Source organism: Denticeps clupeoides, chromosome 5 (assembly GCF_900700375.1).
Source record: "Denticeps clupeoides chromosome 5, fDenClu1.1, whole genome shotgun sequence".
In the NCBI taxonomy this organism is placed as follows: Eukaryota; Metazoa; Chordata; class Actinopteri; order Clupeiformes; family Denticipitidae; genus Denticeps; species Denticeps clupeoides.
Genome location: NC_041711.1, coordinates 25,369,432 through 25,388,817, shown reverse-complemented (window position 1 = coordinate 25,388,817; position 19,386 = coordinate 25,369,432). Strand labels below are relative to the sequence as shown.

The 19,386-nt window shown below is 44.9% G+C and overlaps 1 protein-coding gene across 4 annotated transcripts in view; it reads right to left on the bottom strand.

Annotated features, from left to right (window-relative positions):
* Positions 1-19,386, bottom strand: part of erfl3 (Ets2 repressor factor like 3) — a 40,091-nt gene that overhangs the window by 12,873 nt on the left and 7,832 nt on the right. The window contains exon 1 of one of the 4 annotated variants that reach the window (XM_028979968.1): positions 14,037-14,050. The exons of 2 other annotated variants lie outside the window; for them this stretch is intronic. The gene's annotated coding sequence lies outside the window, so the exon portion shown is untranslated. Of the gene's footprint in view, positions 1-1,112; positions 1,195-14,036; positions 14,051-19,386 lie in introns of those variants that run through there. One more of the 4 variants, XM_028979967.1, reaches the window with a different exon arrangement.

The window sequence follows — 19,386 nt, the reverse complement described above, 5'->3', positions numbered from 1 at the left end:
TCGCTTTATTTTATTCTATACCACTACTGTATTCTATGGAATATGGAGCCATCACCCTTCAAACCTGTGATGGCAAAGCCATCTTTGATGGTTTCTGGTGAACTGAATCTTTTACTGAAACTTTGGAGAATTTAACTACACCCCTATTTGGTGACACCACTTTTACTACCATCTCTGGTGATTAGAATATTTCTGAACATATAACTGCACTCTTACATTTTACATTACGCTCCTTTAATGACAAGCAATGGTCATTAAAGTGTGTAATGTCAGATGAGTCTCTGCTACCAATGTCCCTACTCCTTTCTGGGTCAGACAAGAAAGGTCACCTAAGGACAGGGCTCCCTGACCGATCAGTGGAGGTGAACCTGGTGGCTCTGGGGCATTAACAGGTGAGAGGCCTGAATGGCTGCTCTGTAAGAGCCAAAGAGGATTAGCTTTATTTTTGGGGTGAGCCAATCCTGGGAAGCTCAGTTATTCCAAGCTCGGCCACAGACACAAATCCTCATCATTTATACCCCCAATTGCATGACTAAGAGCTTCAGTCTGTTCAGAGGGAAAGGTAAAGGCTGAGGGTGTATGATGCCATTCAAGAGATTTTACTCTGCCTCAAACGTATTCACACAATAATACTAAACATTATTAAGAAGTTGCTCAATTTTAATCAACCAGTGAAACTTGACCAGTAGAATGGAACTTGTATTTTGATAATCATGAAGGCGGAACATGTGGAATGTGGAGATTTTCTTGCCCTTGCCTCAACTGACTGCCAGTTTAATGGGAAAATGTGGACTATCTCGGACAGTCAAGCTGAAAGCAGCAGTTTCTTCAGGCAGCTGAGAAAAATGTAAAAAACTACTCATGAAAAAAACATTCAAAATAGGCACTGAGAGCTCATTAAAACAGCTATAAGCTGGAGATCAGCGCTGCCGAGTATAGCGTCTCTCTAGACTGAATGTCCAGTGAGTAGTGTGAGAGCTGGTATGTGTGTGTGTGAGAATGTAGGCCAACCCCTGGTCTTAGATGGTGAGTAATAATCCTCTTTACACTGTCCAAAACGGAGCCATGTTATCTGGCCAGGCTAAGCCACGTCTCTGTGGTCCATGCCTCACCTCATCAGCGAACAGTAAGCCACAGACGGGGGGTGTCGTGATGTCAAACGTCATGTAAGGCCACGTCCCTTAAAAGCCTTCATCTTTATATCCTTTGAACTTGAACCCTAGTACCAGCCCACAGTGACTATTCTAAATCAAACCTAATCCCAGAGCAAAACAGCAGCTTTTATTTTATTTGAGTCAGGGCATCTCCCTTCCAAAACTGGACATGCTTCAACCTAATTGACCCAACACGTCCTCGACCCCAGCTGCAATGTGTTATTGATTTTTGTACAGCGGTCTCCGTTGGGAACTCTTTCGTCACAGTTTGACTTTTTGATTAGCAGCAAATCGCTTTTTTGGTGGAACAGCGAATGCTCTTATCTCAGGGTCAGTGCTGTTTCCACGGCACGCTAACCCTCAGATGTGGGCGTCCAATATCCGCGGCCCGGGCCAGAGAGTCAGGTTTCACAAATTCGCTGGGTCTGAGAGTACCACACTGACACAAAAACACTCACATGCCCACACACTCAAACAGTTACTACGAAGGTGAAAAGTGGGCAAAATAAACAGGGTATTAGTAGGACACACACACACACACACACACACACACACACACACACACTCACTATCCAACGGCCTATCTGTGACTTGTGGAACACTTCTCTCTGCAGAGCATTCTTACAGTGTCATTCAGACAGGAGGTGTCCCACTCATCTCCTTTAAGCACTACAAGAGAGAGAGGTGTGTGTGGGGGGGGGGTGTCTGCAGGTGAGCTGGGTGGTGGATGTGACACGCTGTTTTCGCGGCTCAAATGACTAATTAGTTCCACGCGAGAGCTGCTCAATGCTATCGGGAGTCTCGCTCAGAACAGACTGGTTACCCTGTCTGGAACCAGCCCATCCCAACTCCCAACTGCACTTTCCAGGGGGGTTACGGTTCGAGACAAATAGTTGCATTTTGCGACAAGCACACAGATGCACAGCAAGCGCCAGGCTCTTCATTAAGCATCACTGTCCGTGCGCCATCTCACGACCAGAGTGTCCCTCATGTGCTCAGGCACAGTTATGTAATCTGCTTAATCATATCAATACACGGTCTTTCAGGCTGCAAAGAGGACCTATTCCATTGCACCCACCCAAGCAGTCGGCCTGCATGTTCACGCCGCTTCCAAATCAACGCTGGAGCATTCTCACCTCAGACCCGCTCCCACGTAAACCAACACACCATGACCTCGGCACCTGCTCACTCACACCTGCGCTTAATGCCCGAAGAAGACGCCCACAAAACTGCTTCTGCTTCTGAATGGCCTGCCTGACTGTCATAAGCACGGGTTCCTAAAATGTATAGGCTGAAAAAATAACTGCGTATTCATTTTATATATTTAACATTAATGAAATAAAATATTTTAAACGAGTTGACATCATTATTGCAGCTGCAGACATAGGTGTCATGACATTCATGCGAGCTAATTTGCAGGGATTAGCGCCACACTTAAAAAGTAACATTTTGGTTAATTTCTGCAATGTGCACTGCTAGGATCTGAAAGACCCAGAGTTAGAGCTCTAAATCGGGTCGAGTTGGGTTCGGGCTCAATTTCTATCATTTTAGTTTAGGTCATCCCAGTACATATGTGTGATCGTAGCGTTCTTTGCCAAACATGTCTGTAATAGCTTTCAATATGCATTTTGACCAGCTTTAGTATTGATAGCAAGCTTTAAAGTTAACATTAACATTTTAATCAACTGACAGACCATATATATATTTTATCTTGCAGTAATTTAATCATTAAAAGTGGCAACAGTTGGAACATATTTAATTTCCCTGTAAATGTCCAGCATACCCTTTTGTCCCAAAATTAAATTTACTTTTCATGTAAATAGCAGCATCAATCAATGTTTCACAAAATAGTGTTGCCCTCTCTACTTCAGTGCTGCTGCAGTGCTATAAAACCATAAGTGGGCCAGATAACCTTGGTTCAAGTGATTGATTTCATTAGCTAGAGGTCATGGTTGTGACTTTGACATCAGGCATACACAAACGGATCCCGTTACAGGTCAGGGTGAAAACGGATCCCGGGGTAAATGGCTGTAACAAATTCAATCGGCCCGCCGCTGCCTCTGGGAAAGAATGTCGGAGAGACATGAAGCATCATAGGAGTCCACAGAATGTGAGTCATGCCTTCACACCCACATACAGTCCGCAGGAGCGTGAATATATGGTTACACACACCACACACACACACTCTCATACACGTCTCAGTGCTGACAACAATGGGTGCCTCTACTTTTTGGTTATGAATTCAGAGAGCTCTGAATAACAAGGAATGTGGTAACATTATATTCCAGTTATTGTGTGTGTCTACAGGACAAGCGTTACACATGGCCCTGGAGAGGGTTGTGCATTGCGAAGGTTCAGCATCAGGTATCAGGTATATCAGAAATAAAGCGATATGAAATAGTGCATGAGAACAGAAGTGCTTCATGGTCTGGGAATGCATGGAATTAAAAGACTGGGATTCCTGTGTTCAAAGTAAATCAGACTTCCTTCCCTCTGGTTTAATGCCCTTCATACATTCTTTCAGGTTTTATCCACCCGTCTGTTGCCATCCTTCCCTCCAGGGGTGCAGTCAGTCTGTATTATTTGGCACAAAGCAGAGCTCGTGGTGAGGTAATCTACCTTTCAGAATAAAAAAAATCCCATAAACCAGCTTTATTCCACTGTAATACACCCGTATCAGGATATTACTCTATTACAACAGATCAAAGTAGCTGGGGCCGAGGCTCTAATGCTGCACACGGCAGCTGTGAGGGATGGTGTACCGGTGGGCTGGCACCACGCTGAAAGAGAACACCAGCCAGCACGCATCCAGATGTATGATTTGGATCAGATGAGTTTTATGCAGTTATTTCTTAAAAAGAAATAAAGTATGATCATCATAAGTATGCGATAAAATTCAAAAACAAAATATGTATCAAATCCCATTTTTTGGGAAAACTTTGGTCCTACTGTGGTCCTGAAGGTCCTCTGGAGCTTAATATCCAACTACCTCTAATGTACAACAAGAATGTCCTTTCCCAAAGTCCAACTTTATACTAACACATATTTTATAGACACGCATATTGATTTTTACAATTAATAATTTCTTTCCTGTGAAGAAAAAATGCAATAATTCCAAAGTCTGACCACAAGTTCAGTAGGTTGTGTAACACGTAACGTTCAGCATTTCCTACAAAAAAATAGTCCAGAACAATGAAAATAATAACCTCACCCCAATGGGATGCTGACAAAACTAGAAAGTGTCAACTGCTTCACAGTGAGTGCCACCGGGCACCAAGTTTTATTGGTTTCTACTTTGATTGCTTGAACACCCCTCTTTACCAAAAATATAAGATTTAATGTTTATTTTTTTGTTATAATTAAAATGTTTTAATGATACCCAGCCATATACAGGCCTGCGCTTCAGTTAGTGTGTGTGTGTGGATGAGTGTGTGTGTGTGTGTGTGTGTTTGTGTGCGTGGTTGAGAGAAGTGTGAGCTGACCTAAGCACACAGCAGCAGGACAGACTGCTAGTGAGAGTGCCAGCGCCAGTGTGTGCTCACGGGCATCGGCGTGTAAACACCAAACAAGAGGGAGTGTTCGGGAGGTGTCAGCAGATGACCTAACCACCTTCTCTTGCTCTCCCTCACTCTCCACAACCCCACCCCACCCCACTTAACCTTACTGACCTCCACCGCGACTCCCCCTCTCCTTTCACCCCACCCCCAGTCCACCTCCCTTAGCCCCCTGGGGTGGACACTAGATACCCATTACTGCTCAGCCACAGGAGAAGAGGAGATGGTGAGACACACAGACACTGAGACACAGCATCAATAATGCAGCCGCCCGACTGGGGCAGGGTAGAGTGAGTGAGTGTGTGTGTGTGTGTGTGTGTGTGTGTTTGTTTTTTAGGGGGGTGGTTGGAACTGAGTGAATTAAAACACAGAAGAAAGTAGAGAACAGAGAAGAATGTGAAAAGATGGGTCGTGCTGCGGGACGGTGAGAGTGAAAAGAGAGAGCAAGAAAGAGAGAGTGTGAGCAAGAAGAAGAAAAGAAGAAGAGGAAGGAGAAGTGGGGGTTGGAGGAGGAGGAGGAGGTGGGGCAGGAGGAGGGGGGATGAGTGGGTAAGAAGAGTGGGAAGAGAGAGGGAAACAATGGCTGGAAAGAGGGGGTGGTGGAGGAGTGAAAAAGAGGGATGAGATCATAGCTCGTCTGGTAGTCTGTTGTCATCCAGGTCAAATTGCCTCCATCCCTCCCTCCCTCCATCCATCCCTCTCTGTAACTGCAGATTCCTTCCTTCCCCTCCGAGATTTCAAATCTCATGTGGCTCCTCTTTAGGAAAAAGGGGGGAGAAGAGTTTGAGAGTGTTTGGGATGGCCACAGCTAACAACAAGCTAGCGTAAGAGCCAGGCCGTAGGGGGACCCGGGAGAGAGCGAGAGAAGGAGGGGAAGAGGTGGAAATAAATTAGCAAAAATTAAAGTCCAAATTCTAAAGCGTTTCTGTGGGGTGGCACAGTGGAGCGATTGAGCGAAGGGAGCTGCTGGCTGCTCCCTCCCTCCTCCTCTCCCCCTCTCCTCAAATGCTTTACTGGCAGGAAACACATGTCAAGATAGCCAAAGCACCGACAGTCATATAAAAAAAAAAAAACAGTAAGATAAATAAGTATTTTTCATAAACCAATACACAGGCGCAATAACATAAATTTAGAGAACTTTATGAGTCTGCCAATAAGAGAGAGGCGCCTTCTTAATGTCTTAGAGACATGTGCAATTAATGCAGAAGACATAGAAGAATTTTGAAAGGTAGGCAGCAGAAAACAAGTCCACCTCTGTCTGCACCACCTGTTACCGCAGTGACCACACACACGTCTCCCTGCGCAGCCGGGCCCGTCCGTGCCTCCGCATTTCTACGGCAGCCGGTGGCTAAAACTAACTACAAACACAAAATAATCTGACCACTTATAACATCGCGGAGCATAAGTGTTCTGTTTTAACTGCATTTGACTGACACATGTATAAAGGCATGGTGGGAATGCTGTAATAAGTTTTTTTTTTTTTATATATATATATATGTTCACGGTACAGTCCCTGTTAAACCGAGTGACCTCGGCCTGTACTGAGTGCAGCATTTTGGTTTTGCACCTGTCATGTGACCCCTTTCACTCGCCATCAATGCAGTTTGCCGGGTTTAGAGTGCTAAGCCCAGTTAGTTGCCATTTGTCATTTCTGTCCATTCATTTGCTGGGTGCCATTCAGTATTTTCTTTGTTGTCGCGGGTCATCAGGTTAAGAGACAGATTCCAGATCAGTGTTCCAGTCAGGAGCTGAATGGGTGCTGGCCAATCAGCACAGAGCCAGAGAAACACTCCCAAAACAAACCCCCTCTGAACTGCATTCTGGGGAAAATATGGTACAGTCTGGAGCACATTCAAATGTAAATATCACTTGCCAATTTATGGCTACAATCCATTGTAGATGAAAGATGCGTAACACCACTCAGGCGAATGCTGAATGAGCACAAACACAGCAGAAGCATGTACTCCAATGCGCTTGTCCAGCTGTAAAAAATGACCTGCATATTTACTGTGTACAGGGAGTCTGATCTGTCTGAGACGGTGACGGTTGTTTGTGAGTGAGTGTGTGTTTGTTAAAGAAATCAGAGGATCACACTATCAGCCACAGACTCAGAGAGTCACGGATTCATTTGTGAGAGACGGAGCAGAGACAAAAAAAAAAAAATAGTGGGACTCAGCAGAGGAGAAGAGTGGAGAGGAGGATGTGCGATGGAGGGATGGAGTCATTACTCCACCTCACTCCACATGGGACTGACTTTAGACTAAACACTGGGAGAGACAGAGAGAGATGGATTAGTTTCAGGATATAGAAGTTATATAAAAAAAGCAGCAAAGTGAACACAGCACAATGCCCCCCACCCTCTCTCTCACACACACACACACACACACACACACAAAACACACACACACACACACAAAACACACACACACACACACAGACACACATACACACACAGGGTCTTTTGGTAAGTGGTAATGAGACATTGCTTTTCAGAGTGCGAGCAAAGTTAGCAAGAGAAAGAGGGAGGGAGGAAAGGAGAGGCATGGAGGGGGGCACTGGTGGCCTTGGAGGCCAAAAATAGACACACACACTGGGGTTATTGTTCATCACAGAGGGAGGGAGAGAGGGAGGGAGAGATGGAGAGAGCTGTGAGAAGGAAGATGAGAGAGATTGAGAGGATGGTTAAAGAAATAAAAGAGGGGGATGATAAAACAAGGAAGGGAGGGGGGCAACTGTTGGAGCAGTGGCTCTGTCTCACCCCCTCTCACACGCTCACAAGTTTACCTCCAACCAAACAAGCCCTGTTCCAGGAAATCGTGTAGGGAGGAGCAAGAAAAGAAGAATGGAAGAAAAAGAGGGGCGGCGGGGGGGGGTGTAAACGTGTCTGATGTAGGCATATGATTCAGTCTCTGTTCCTCTCTCCCAGACTCTCCGTCTATTAAAAGAAAATGTCGACGTCTCCTGCGGTACAGGCGCAGCGCGGCCACCACGATCACACCCATCAACCCCAGACGTGTTTCAGGCCCCGTCAGCACCACCGACCAGCGTTACTCCTCATATACCCTGCCCCCAAATCACTACACTACACTACATCACTTACTCGCCCCACACACACTTTAAACTGCATGTGGCCAAATTAACGATGATATCACGATACTGTCAAAAATGCTGTGTATAAAGCTGATATATTACGCAAAGATTACGCACGATGCTACAGCTTCTGAAAGAAGTATCACGATGCACTGCCAAATTGATTTCTGACCCTCCCCTAATTTGTGGTAGGGCATTTGGCTGTGATGTGGGAGGTAATAGACTACTGGAAAGTTCCCTATGAACCACAGGTTGAACCACAGGATGAGCAGGTTGCTCATCACCCTGAGCAAGACCCGTATGGTGGTCTTGAAACAAGTGTTTCCGAGTGAGGTAAATATGACATCTGAGACCTTTCAGCCAATGAAAACGTGTGCAACAGGTCCACTGTAAAACTGTAATTACAGTAGCTGCAGAATCACACCCCCCCACCCATGATCTTTCACAGCCAGCTTATCCAAATTTCATTAATTGTGCTAACAAATTAAGCAGGTTTACAGGTTTACGGGCCATACCTGCAGCCCACCCTGTGTGCTGTGCCGACAACACCCACCACACACCGCCGGCAACAGAATAATATTATTTGACTGAGCTGAGCGCTGGTACTCCCAGGGCATGCTGTATATTTACCCTCGCTAGAGTAACGCTCGTCTCTCAAGTCATTAGCTGCTCCGTGATGTGACGCCCCCCCCCACCACCACCACCACCCCGCACCACTAGTCCCTCGCTCCTCTCCTCTCGCCCTGGCTCTCAGACTGGTGTTAACACACTTGACCCGGTGAACAACTGCAAGCTCATTCTTCCCCAGCAACGCACTGCCCGGCCCCTCCCTCCCTCCCTCCCTCTCTCCCTCTGTTTTATATCACCAGGCCCTCCCGCTCTCTCGCACCGTCATAATATTGAGCTGCGTCACGTGTGTTTGTGTTGACACTCCGCTTCACAGCCATGTGTCAGGGTGGGAAGTTCACTCCTTGAGCCTCAAAGTCCCTGCTTGGCCGCGTCGGCTAGTTGAAATGAAATATACCGCAGCACAGTCATAGTTTGTGGCGCTGCACAGCGATTCTTTCAATAATCAGAAAGGTCTAAGCAATATATTTTTATGGAATCAAAGTTACTGTAATACACTGATGTGTACAGCCAAAAACATGATAGCTCAAAATAAATGACACATTAGTGAGAACTGGGGAACAAACTACTTGTGACAAATAGTGACAACGTGACACATGCATTATAGCAATCATAGCAGAGCCTGTGTCCTAATTTTGAAACATCTGTTCTTCAGCATTCTCACTCAGAATGCACACATCTCAAGACTCTCTCAACTGAAGTCAGTGATGGATATGCAAACAAGAAAAAAAGAAACACAAGATGTAACTGGCAACGAAAAGCCCCCTGCTAATGGCGGTCACCACACTACACGTGTTTGTGAAAGTTGTGTGGGAGCAAGGAAGCAAGCTTCTGTATGGCGTGTCCTGCCGTGGCACTGACGGGGTTAAGCGTAGTGTCTGTGTGTGGTGGGGGGTTCTGGGAGGAGAGGAAGAGGGGATGTTTCCTGGAATGTGCCACCATAGCAAGACAGGAAGTGAGCAACTGTTCTACACCACAACAGCAATGCTGCTTCCTGTCTGTGTGTGTGTGTGTGTGTGTGTGTGTGTGAGTTTGTATTTGTACGCTGTTGATTGAGAGAACGTTTGTCTTTGTTACTGTAAAAACGCAGTGTGTCTGGTTTACCTGGTACACTATCACAATGCCTCAGTCTTACTATACCTACACTTACACCTTCCTCATGAGTTTAAAACATGCACACAATCCAGAAAACAAAAATCCCAATACAACCTGTTGACACAAACACTTGTTTTCATCCCACTGCAGACCAGCAGGATATTGAGCAGGTTTATAGGGGGTGGACATGTGGGACACGGCAAGAGTCAAACTTCACAACTTTAAAAGCACAAAATAGAGAGGGAAAAAAGCCGTGAAGTGACAGAAGACCCACTGAATCAGGGGTGGCCAATATTGACAGAAGTGACACATGGAGTACCAGCAAAATAACAACAGACACAACTTAGAAAAAAACAGCACAATAACAGCTACTGGGCAAAGAAGCTCTGTGTGTGTGTGTGTGTGTGCGCGTATGAGCGAGCACTGACTCAGTGCGTGAGTGTGTTTGTAATTCAGGATTCAGAACGCAAACACTTCTCTTCTCCATTCCCCTGCTTTCTCTCGTTTCTCTCCCTCCCTCCCTCTCTCTCTTGGACACTGTCTCCTAGCAACCAGACACTTCAGGCCTAAAAATAAACTCCTAGAAACATACAGAACAAAAAAATAAACCATAAACGACAATTAATCTTTTCATGCTGAGAGGAACGCCTCAAATAGAACAGGTAGGAGAGAGAGAGGGGGCGAGAGCTGGAGAGCCAGCAACAGGTAGTCGTGAGAAGACAGAGTTCTAAGTTTGTCTTCTGCTCCTCTGTTCTCTGGTCCAAGCTGAAGACTGCCAGGAGTTCATTCTAGCAAGGACGCGTTCAATTATCACACACACACACACACACACACACACACAGACATACACAACCTTGCTCTCCATCTGCATCCTAAACACATGACCTTTCAGCTATAAAGCCTTTCGGGGAGCAACTTTCACCAAACAAACTCAGTAAACCATTAGCTCCTGCTTTACTGAACTGCACCCATTAATAATGCTCTTACAAATGAACTTTCCAACTGAATGCTTAAAGAGACAGCAAAATGTCCACATTTTGATTGAAAAGACATTTTGTCCTCACTAAGGTGTAAATCATATAAGAAAACACACACACACACACACACACACAGACAGGCCCTTCTTCTGGCCAGCTGCATTCTTGGCTGGATTAGGATACTGTGTGTGCAGTGAAGCAGTGGAACACCTGACCTAAACAACAAGCATCAGACCAGAGCGGGTCAGAGTTAACCTGCTCAAGCCTACAGACCAAATGAAAGCACACATTACAGTACTCACGTACAGCGCTATTATTCACCATGGCCACGTTAACTATTTCATAATACTGAACAACACAGAGCTGACATCAGGCAGATGTGTAATTGCTCTTAAATAATGACGTAAAAAGATTTAAGATCTGTTTTAACTAAAAAATAAAAAACCTCAAACTTTCTTTACATGCAAACACAAAAATTACAAACACAAAGTTATGTGAAAAAAATAGGGAGTTGGGAAAGAAACCTGCCTAAATGATAAAGATCAACTTCATGTGCACTTCAAGCGCACTCTTATTACCCATTTAAACTCAAAATCAACTTTCTGGCAGCATCAGCATTTCCCTCCACGTTCCACACTACTTAAACATGCCAAATTATGAGTAGTTAGCCAATTAACCCACTCTAGAGACAGTTTATTTGTACGAATAGTCTTAAGTACATATAAATTTGCCCAAGTTGCCCATTAGGCTACTGTGAAATCCCGCCATCTCCCATAAGGCCTCAGCTCTAGACACCAAAGGAGACTTTTTAACTGGTGGTTACAGTTTAAGTTTTGTGACTGCAGTTTGTGAAACCTGTCCCTGGAAGACACAGACACACACGCACACACACTTTCTGCCCGAAACGGGCTGAGGTTTTGCTCCCTGCAGGGCAGCACTGATGGTCTGGTGCTGTTGTCTGTGTTTGAGGCCCTCCCTAATTGCCTGGAGAGTCTCTGGGGAGGGATCAGTGCGGTCCTGTTTTTCTCCTCTCCGCCTGGGACTTGATGGAGGGAAGCTGCTGGCAGCTCCAGCATGTGACACTTGCGGCAGCGAAGTTTCAGTTCTTACATTGTGTGTGCGTTTTTTAATGGACCCTCTCCTCAGACTCAGACAAAGGCCATGGTTGGCAAGTCATGGTCTGCACCCTACAAACACAATCATGTACGCTTCCTGACAAACTATTCAGATGCAAAGTCTACACACACCTCTACAGCTTATACAAATAATAATAAATTGAATAAAATTTATTTTAATTCAAGGCGCCTTTCTAAAACCCAAGGTCAATAAAAAACAAATAAATAAACTTTCTGCACTGTCGACGCACGCACACACACAAAAACTTACACAGGATTAGTTGGCCCACAGCATCATCCGTGACCATACTAACAGCCTTGTACACACCACCTATACACGTCACGACACAAACCTTCCAACAACTGAACAAAGGCCCTCTGTGCCTGCACACAGCACAAGAGTCTAAAGCGCCGAAGGAGCCAGACGTAAACACGCGCCACACACTCACACTTACTCAGCAGGCCCAGTCTGCTCCCTTAGCCGCCACTCAAAACCAGAGAACCAAACACGGGTGAAGTGTAACAGCACCTACTGTTACCAACTCCAATCATGCCTCATTATGTTTTCCTATTCAAAGGGGTCTGATTAGGGACGACAGGAATGCCGTGAATCACTCACTTCCAGGGTGAAGATTTGATGGCCCGTTCCGTGCAAAGAAATACCAACCCTATACCACAAATCATCAGTAGGACCTTTTACGCAACCTCCTGCACGTAAATGTTAAACATGGCAGAAATCTGATATCTTTGCTAAAGGCTGATGACATATTTGAAAAGCAAAAATAAACATAGTATTGGGTACAGAGCACCATGAGCCCCTAAACTGCGAGGACATTTGTTGACAAATTATTGACATGTAAAGAAACCCATAATAATAACACCCAAAAGATGCTTCTTCCAGCATCACAATTTGAAAGAAAGTGAAGTGATTGTCACACGTGATACACAGCAGCACAGCACACAGTGCACACAGTGAAATGTGTCCTCTGCATTTAACCCATCACCCTGAGTGAGCAGTGGGCAGCCATGACAGGCGCCCGGGGAGCAGTGTGTGGGGACGGTGCTTTGCTCAGTGGCACCTCAGTGGTACCTTGGCAGATCGGGATTCGAACCAGCAACCTTCTGATTACAGGGCCGCTTCCTTAACCACTAGGCCACCACTGCCCCAATTTGTACTGTGTGTGATGCGATATAAATTTGGCCAACGGGAGAGATTTTGGTAATACTGGCCTACCGCAGAAATATCCGCATAACCTGAGCGAAACCACGCCTACTGGCAGCACGAGGCCTTATTTTTGGAAAATGGACGTGAGCGCACGGAGGAGCAGCTTGTTAAAAAGAGTGGTGCAACGCCGATAATCTGACCTGAGCAATCTTAGCATTGGGTCCTGTGTTCACAGGCATTCACAGATCTGTATTATCCTTCCCGATTCCCTACACCGGATTTCCCTCCTTGAAAGGAGTACCTGCACCAGTGTTCCAGGTCCGGTATTATGGTTTTTGTTCGTCACTGTTTGTGCGTGGCAGGGCAGGCCAGGTCAGCGGTTCTACAGTGTCTGGTCAGTGGGTTGGCAGGTCCGTCAGGCAGCACCCTGACATGTCAAGTCTGACTCATGGGGTCTTGGTTGTGTGTGTGCGTGTACAGATTATGGTGTTGACGTGGTGCGAGTGTGGAGTGTTCCCCCGTGTGAGGGAGCCTTTTCGTCCCCCATTCCTCACCCCCTTTTCCCAAGCAGAGCTCTATATGTTTATTTGTCCTTCGTTATAATAAACCGTTATGTTTAAGCACCCACGCCTGGGTCCTCCCCTTCCTAGGTGTTGTCACATAGGGTTTGCGTTTTATTCTGAAACGCTGCATTCCATCAAAAGCGTAGCAAGTGGAAGAGTGGCTGTATTATTCAACATTTTCACAATTTATTCATAGCAGCAAAAGAAAAACCAACATGTACGTTCAGACATACATGACTTTGTGAAAGTGGAGATTTTGAGGTTTTTGTTTTATGAGTCAGAGAAAATCCTATGTAAAGTTCTATGAATGTCTGTCAAATACAGACAGGGGTGGTGGTAGCCTAGTGGTTAACATACTCGCCTATGAGCCAGAAGACCCAGGTTTAAATCCCACTTACTACCATCATGTCCCTGAGCAAGACACTTAGGGTTAAGTTGCTCCAGGGGGTGACTGTCCCTGTAACTACTGATCGTAAGTCGCTCTGGATAAGGGCGTCTGATAAATGCTCTAAATGTAAATATTTTTTCAATAATTGCAGATGTGCACAATAAATATTCTACTGGCTACTTTTTAAATGTGTAAACAGTTTATTATACAACTACCGGCTGCAGTGCCTTTGCTATGGATGTACCATGATATATACTTTCTACTGTCAATGGTTCAATTTATATTGCAATATGAATTTCATGCCATACCGCACAGCCCTAGTCCCAATTTGGTCCTTGTCAGTCTCTCAGATCCTTACTTGCTGCCCATTCCTCCCGACCCCTCGACAGGTGTCACTGTAGCAAGGATATAATTGTGTGGTTTTAATGTTGTGGATGATTGTGGTAAAGTGCCGTGTTACAGTCTTTTTAAGCTGTAATAAAACCAGAAGCAGCCTTCTCGACTCGCTTTTGATGCCAGCATCGTTGTTTGGGTACTCGGTGGTGAGTGTGTGCGTCTGTGTGACGCGTGACTGGCCAAAAATACACATTTCTCCTTTATCTCTATCAGCCCATTCCCACACCCCCTTCCTCCTCCTCCTCCATCAATCCCCTGTTCCCTCTCTCACTTGCGTTCTTCCTGCCATTCTTCTATAGATCTAAATTTAGAGAAGGGAAAAAGCAGACGTCCACATCTGCTAACAATTTTTGTAATAGGTGTAGAGAGACACAAAAGTAGTTCATTTCCCAAAAGCTCTCTGTGAATATGAGTAGAAATGAAGGCAAAGCAGAACACTTAACACTTTAATTAGACACCCACGAGAGTGAGTGTGGGTTATACATCCAATGGGCTGTATTTTCCCAGAGCTAAATAAGACTTAGAACACGGGGTGTGTTCACTAATGTCAAATCAAGTATGACTTCTGAATTTGCATAAATAAACAGATACAAACCAGAAAGGACCGCTGGGTTGTTAGCTGTATTTTTTAGCACAGGCACTAACTGCTCACATGTGAAGGTGACGGTAGTAAACATGTTAAAAATATGGATCCAGGCAGCAACATCCGGAGTTTGGCTGTAAGCTTTAAATGTTGCTTTTAAATAGTTGCAAAACCCACAAATAAAAAGGAATACAAGTGTATACAATAGTGTTGTGCTATACTGTTCAATAGCGTAATATTCTACTTTGTGTAAATTATCTTTGACCTATGACCTTTGGCATGAAGCCTGTACAGCGATATACATACAGAGAGTGTACTGTGTCATGTGTATAATTTAAATATTGTGATAACTGTGGCATTTAAAAAAAAAAAGTTCCTTGTCATTGGCACCAGTCATTGTGACTGACATTGACACGGGGAGCTGAAGCTATTCAGACATAAAAAAAAGGACATACCGAGGGCAAGACACAGTGTGCGTGTGTTTGTGTGTATACATTGACGTACCACACTGTCGGACACACACCGCGACACCGCCTGTCACCGCGCTCGTGCTCAGTTCCACATTTCTCCTGTACACAGCTTGTTAAGTGTGTCTGCTAAAGCTGATTAAGCCATGTTGATCTTCCTTACATAACATTCACCTCACTGACTGACTCCACAGGGGAGAGGATTACTCGGTGTGTTTCTGTGCGTGTGTGTGTGTGTGTGTGTGTGTGTGAATGTACATTCATGTACGTGAACAAGAGAAAATGTTCTGAATAAGTGTGTGGGTGTGGATGTGTGTGAATGTACAAGCACAATAATAGGGCTATGACAGCTCAGTACAGAAGTAGAAACAGGATGGAGAGAGAAAAGGAATGTGAGGCAGACCAACACCATAATAGAAGGAGATGAGAGGGAATGAATTCTGACGTTGTCACCCTTGGGAGACAGAGAAACCACAGATTAATCATTCCTGTTTTGCAATCACAAATAAAACCATATATATGCACATATTGGCAGATGTGATATTTATTTAGCAAATTATTTTGCTTTTAATCATTTTGATCTTAAGAGACATGAGGCAAAAGGAAAAAGAAACAGATAAGCAAGTCGTTCAATAAACTGGAAGTTGAGTAAATGAGACACACACACACTGCTGTCTGCCTGTGTATCCTCTGGTCCTCTCTCTCTCTCACACACACACACACAGATTCACACACACTCAGTAAAATGAGCAGGAGGCGTTTATCCCATTAGTAAGTGGACTGATTGACACACATCTGAGTTCAACTTAGCAGAAGGACCCATGAGGGAGAAAAGATGGCGGTCAACAGATTGCAGGTCTTCTGTTCTGTTTTACAAATTGTAACTATCTGACCAACCCTGCAGATATGCAGAAAAGGAGCACATGTCTGCCATTTTTCCTCTATTCCCTACTATCAAACTTAAATTAGGTGAATGGACCCAGAATGGATGAGAGTCTGAGTCGAGCGTGGTCCTGCCATTCACAGTTTCCTTCTCTCCATCATCCACTTACTCCCTCCCTCCCACCGATCCATCCCATTCCCCCCTCAGCCAGTCTTCCCTTTGTCACTCAGTCTCTCGCTGTTTCACTCACTCTCTCCTGTTCTCTCTCTCCCTCCAGGGAGGGGTGATTATGCTCAGCTGGAATAAATAAAGCCTGCCGCGTTACGCAAGCCAGAGTGATGTAACCGCGCTGCTGCCTCGATGCCGCCCGACGCACCCTCACCGTAGCAACCCAGCCCAACGCCAACATCAGCACCCCTGTCACCGAACATCAATATATCTCATGCGCAGCAGCAGCAGCACACTCAGCAGCGTCAGGGATGGAGCTACATCATTCAACACCAACGGCCACAAGCTCGCGCACCTACTTTATTACAAATGAGAGAGTGAGAGAGACTGTCTGACTGCTGGAGAGCAATATTACATAACACACACACACACACACACACATACTGAGCTATGCTGAGCTAGCAGAAATCACTATCATGAATTGCACTCTTCCACATTTAAACTGTAATATGAAACCATTAACACATCAGATCTTCTGTTCACACACGCACAGTGCTGGATAATGAAGTGACAAATGCATAAAGGATAAATCAGACAGGCTGGGGAATCCCCTTCAAAAACACCTATCACCTGATACTGCCATTAACATTCACTACACACACACACACACACACACACACTCAAACAGGATAATGTTTCAGGTACACACACACTCACACAGCCAGGACCCACGTCAGTGCTCTGGGCAGGACAGGCAGTGACAATTACAAGAAACACACTACCTGAGTGAATGACAGCAGAACAAAGCGGCACACATAGTTGCTGAGTCACACACAAATACACCCACAATGCACGACAGCTACAGCCCCCCCCACGCCCCACACACACGCACATACAGCCAGCACAGGCTGGGATCATAGACGCTTCAGCGCCTCTGCTACAGAACTCCTGTCCAACAGCAGCAGCAGCTCCTGTAGGGGACAGAGGGGGACAGAGGGCCCTAGGCTGGTCCTCAACACCCTAATCCCCTAATTCAGATGCCTCCCTTTGTGTGTGTGTGTGTGTGTGTGTGTGTGTGTAAGACTGCCCTTTGCTCAGACAGCCAAAGCTAGATGTGTGTGTAGTACTGCCCAGTGAGAGAGAGAGTGGGAGAGGTTGCATAATAGAGCATTGCTCGTCTGAGGCTAAAAATGGTGGCGGTTAAAACAATTACAACCCCGGAGCCGGGGCCACACAGCAGACAAGCCGCTTAATGATGAGGTCATCCCTCCGTCTCAGAATAAGGGAAGGGGGACGGAACGAACAGGGGAGAAACGGAGAGAGAGGAGGCGGAGGATGAAAACAACACAAACACATGGCCAGAGAGAAGGGCAGATGAAATGAGATGGAAGAAAGGAGGTGAGCGATAAAGATTCACTACAGCAATTAAAAAGCTATGAATAGAGAAGTGCGGCATTGTTCAGTGCAAAGGCTGACACTGGGACACGCTGAGCACCGAGCTGCACTTTTCTATTGGACAGCAGTTGAACAATGGTGCACAACAGAAAAAGTTCACTGGGTGCCGAGAGCAGAGAAGATGATGGCATATGAACAGTATATTGATCAATCATTTTATTGTAACTGAGATGATGAACAGTATAAGGCCTGATTTCCATATCATGGTGTGTTAAAAAATACACATAGATTATATACATATACAATATCTTGAAGAGGAAAAACAAACCACTGTGTCATTATTTTGGACACCCAGAAGATAAAGATTAATGACGACTTTGTAAACACAGTTTAATGGGAGGAGCAAACAGGGATGACTGACAGCTCTCAGACACACTACTTCCTAATTATTTAAACCCACTCCTGTCAATACGTTACAATATACGCAAGGCTAGCCCATTGAGACATACTGTATGTGATTTTGGGCTATTTAAGAAATAAATGTTGTTGTAGTAAAAAGTCACCCCATGTCCTCCTTGTGCTAACTCCCCATGTCTTGTACTGTTTATGATGTGATATTTATATCACATATCTTTATTTTCATGAACATTTACATTGTGTCACCAAGAGGAGTCACAAAAACAATCAAGCAGTAATCAGAGCAAATGGCGGCTATTTTAAAGAAACTACAATATAAAACATGTTTTCAGTTATTTCACCTTTTTTCGTTAAGTACATAACTCCACATGTGTTCATTCATAGTTTTGATGCCTTCAGTGAGAATCTACCAATGTAAATGGTCATGGAAATAAAGAAAACACATTGAATGAGAAGGTGTGTCCAAACCTTTGGCCTGTACTGTACATATGTATCCCGTTTGAAACGTCTATGTCCAACTTCTTGATAAAACTGCATGATAGACAACTACGGTTCATTTTCATGTGAAGAACAACATTTTCTGCAACTTGCAACAATAAACCAATCAAAACACAATGTGTGGCACCAACTCATTTTTCCCGGTTCAGTTAAACCCACTGCAGGTCGTGGCCTACCTTTCCCATGCTCGCTAACATTTTTGCTACCTTTCAGCTAATATTGTTTATATATGGGCTCTAGCTCTTCTGCATGCTTACATTTTGGTGTGTTATAGAGATGCCTGTAGTACATCTGCACTTCTTCAAGTCCTGTAGCATGTGTTTTGGGGTATTTTCTCACATTTTCTCACATTATTCTGGTCCTAAAGGTCTTACTAAGTCAGTGAGGTCTAAGTAACAGTGCAGAGAAGACGGGATCAGGGTCGTAGGGCAGACACGGAGGATACGAAGGGAAGCTTGAGCAACTGAAGAGAAAGCCATGAGGCAGAGAGAGAATCTGGCCTACAGCCTCGGCAGTGAAGAAGAGCTGCAAACAAACAGCCACAAATAAGTGCTGACTGGACATTTTCAGCTAAAGCCTACAGAGCAAGGAGCATTAAAATTTAACCACTCCCCTCCTCCTATAAATACCTTTCCCATGATGAAAAATGAAATGCAATATTTTTACCACATAAAAAAAAAAACGCATTAATACAAACGTCAACTATGGCTCTTTAGAAGAAAGCTACTTCGTTAATATAGGTGTGGGAAGAAAAACATGAAAGTGGCTGAATGAAAAAGTGTGAAGGAATGGAACAAATAGAACTCACACACACACACACACACCCTTCTCGGGACTGGGTGCTGTGGGCC